Source organism: Ascidia mentula, assembly GCF_947561715.1.
Source record: "Ascidia mentula chromosome 2 unlocalized genomic scaffold, kaAscMent1.1 SUPER_2_unloc_56, whole genome shotgun sequence".
NCBI classification, from domain to species: Eukaryota; Metazoa; Chordata; class Ascidiacea; order Phlebobranchia; family Ascidiidae; genus Ascidia; species Ascidia mentula.
The window spans coordinates 1-2,500 of NW_028113705.1; the positions used below are offsets into that span (position 1 = coordinate 1).

The 2,500-nt window shown below is 57.2% G+C and overlaps 2 non-coding genes across 2 annotated transcripts in view; both read right to left on the reverse strand.

The window, feature by feature from the left end:
• Positions 1-609: 609 nt before the first annotated feature.
• On the reverse strand, positions 610-763 carry LOC145916462 (5.8S ribosomal RNA). The gene has a single exon (XR_014404685.1). It is a non-coding gene; the product is annotated as a 5.8S ribosomal RNA (ribosomal RNA).
• A 260-nt stretch (positions 764-1,023) lies between these two features.
• Positions 1,024-2,500, reverse strand: part of LOC145916467 (small subunit ribosomal RNA) — a 1,824-nt gene continuing 347 nt past the window's right edge. Inside the window, exon 1 of the ribosomal RNA XR_014404688.1 lies at positions 1,024-2,500. This exon is cut by the window's right edge and continues 347 nt beyond it. This is a non-coding gene — a ribosomal RNA (small subunit ribosomal RNA).

The window sequence follows — 2,500 nt, forward strand, 5'->3', positions numbered from 1 at the left end:
CACGGACCAAGGAGTCTAACGTGCGCGCGAGCCACGGGGCAGTGCGAAACCCATGGGCGCAGTGAAAGTGAATGTCGGCGCGGTCCGGCGGAGGTGAGATGCCGTCTCTCTGGACGGCCGCATCACCGGCCGATCTCGTCCGCTCTGCCGGAGAGGTCGAGCGAGAGCGTGCGCGTTGGGACCCGAAAGATGGTGAACTATGCCTGAGGAGGTTGAAGCCAGAGGAAACTCTGGTGGAGGACCGTAGCGATTCTGACGTGCAAATCGATCGTCAAATTTGGGTATAGGGGCGAAAGACTAATCGAACCATCTAGTAGCTGGTTCCCTCCGAAGTTTCCCTCAGGATAGCTGGCGCTCGGTGGTCGCAGTTTTATCTGGTAAAGCGAATGATTAGAGGCCTTGGGGACGAAACGTCCTCAACCTATTCTCGTAAACGCGAGCCGTGCTGCTCCGGGCCGGGATCCTCTTCGAGGCCGACTCGTAACGAGACGCACGCCGCGTTCGGTTTCGCGCGCTGACACTGCGTTCGTGCTGTCCTGGGCGGGACGACCGTGGCAACGGCCGACACCGCACCGGCCCGACGCGTCGCCGCGCGGGAACGTTACAACGCGACCCTGAGGCGGGCGTGGCGCCGGGATTGACCCGGTGCCGCAATTTGCGTTCAGAACGTCGATGCTCAATGTGTCCTGCAATTCACATTAATTCACGCAGCTAGCTGCGTCCTTCATCGACTCGCGAGCCGAGTGATCCACCGCCAAGAGCCCTCCGTGACTTCGTCAGTTGGACAAGCGCGACCCAGCCGGATTGCACAGTCGAAAAAAGCGGTGGCCGAGCGGTCGCCAGCCGTAGGCGACGCATGAAGCCAGCCTGGCACATGGCCACGGCACTCGGCGCAGAACGAAACAGGGTGACCGAAGTGCAATCGCGTGCGCCTCAACAGCGACGAAGGGCGTGCGCGGCCGCCAAGATACGGAGCCTTCTCCACCTGTCGAACGCACGACCACTCGATCGGCGATCGGCCGGTAATGATCCTTCCGCAGGTTCACCTACGGAAACCTTGTTACGACTTTTACTTCCTCTAAATGATCAAGTTAGATCGTCTTCTCGGACGCCGGCGCGGCCGTTGCCGAACGCGCCAGGTCCAATCGGAGGACCTCACTAAACCATTCAATCGGTAGTAGCGACGGGCGGTGTGTACAAAGGGCAGGGACGTAATCAACGCGAGCTGATGACTCGCGCTTACTGGGCATTCCTCGTTCAAGGGAAACAATTGCAATTCCCTATCCCTAGCACGACCGGGGTTCAGCGGGTTACCCGGACCTTCCGGCCTAGGCGGCGACACGCTGATCCGGTCAGTGTAGCGCGCGTGCGGCCCCGAACATCTAAGGGCATCACAGACCTGTTATTGCTCAATCTCGTGTGGCTAAGCGCCACTAGTCCCTCTAAGAAGTTCAACGCCGACCGATAGGGTCGCGTAACTAGTTAGCAAGCCAGAGTCTCGTTCGTTATCGGAATTAACCAGACAAATCGCTCCACCAACTAAGAACGGCCATGCACCACCACCCACAGAATCAAGAAAGAGCTCTCAATCTGTCAATCCTCACTGTGTCCGGGCCGGGTGAGATTCCCCGTGTTGAGTCAAATTAAGCCGCAGGCTCCACGCCTGGTGGTGCCCTTCCGTCAATTCCTTTAAGTTTCAGCTTTGCAACCATACTTCCCCCGGAACCCAAAGACTTTGGTTTCCCGCAAGCTGCCGGAGGGGTCGTCAAAGTAACGCCCCCCGATCGCTGGTTGGCATCGTTTATAGTCAGAACTAGGACGGTATCTGATCGTCTTCGAACCTCTGACTTTCGCTCTTGATTAAAGAAAACATTCTTGGCAAATGCTTTCGCAGTCGTTCGTCTTGCGCCGATCCAAGAATTTCACCTCTAACGGCACAGTACGAATGCCCCCGTCCGTCCCTCTTAATCATTACCTCGCGCTCCGAAAACCAACAAAATAGAACCGAGGTCCTATTCCATTATTCCATGCACCATTATTCAGGCGAAGCGCCTGCTTTGAACACTCTAATTTTTTCAAAGTAAACGTCCCGGCCGCCGCCGACACTCAGTCAAGGGCACCGGCGGAGCGCCGGGGGAGAGGGCCAGGTGCGGCCAGTGCACGCCTTGCGACGGACCGGCCGCCTGCGCCCAACGTCCAACTACGAGCTTTTTAACCGCAACAACTTAAATATACACTTTTGGAGCTGGAATTACCGCGGCTGCTGGCACCAGACTTGCCCTCCAATGGATACTCGCTAAAGGTTTTAAAGTGTGCTCATTCCAATTACAGGGCCTCGTTTAGAGTCCTGTATTGTTATTTTTCGTCACTACCTCCCCGCGTCGGGAATGGGTAATTTGCGCGCCTGCTGCCTTCCTTGGATGTGGTAGCCGTTTCTCAGGCTCCCTCTCCGGAATCGAACCCTGATTCCCCGTCACCCGTAAGAACCTCGGTAGGCCGA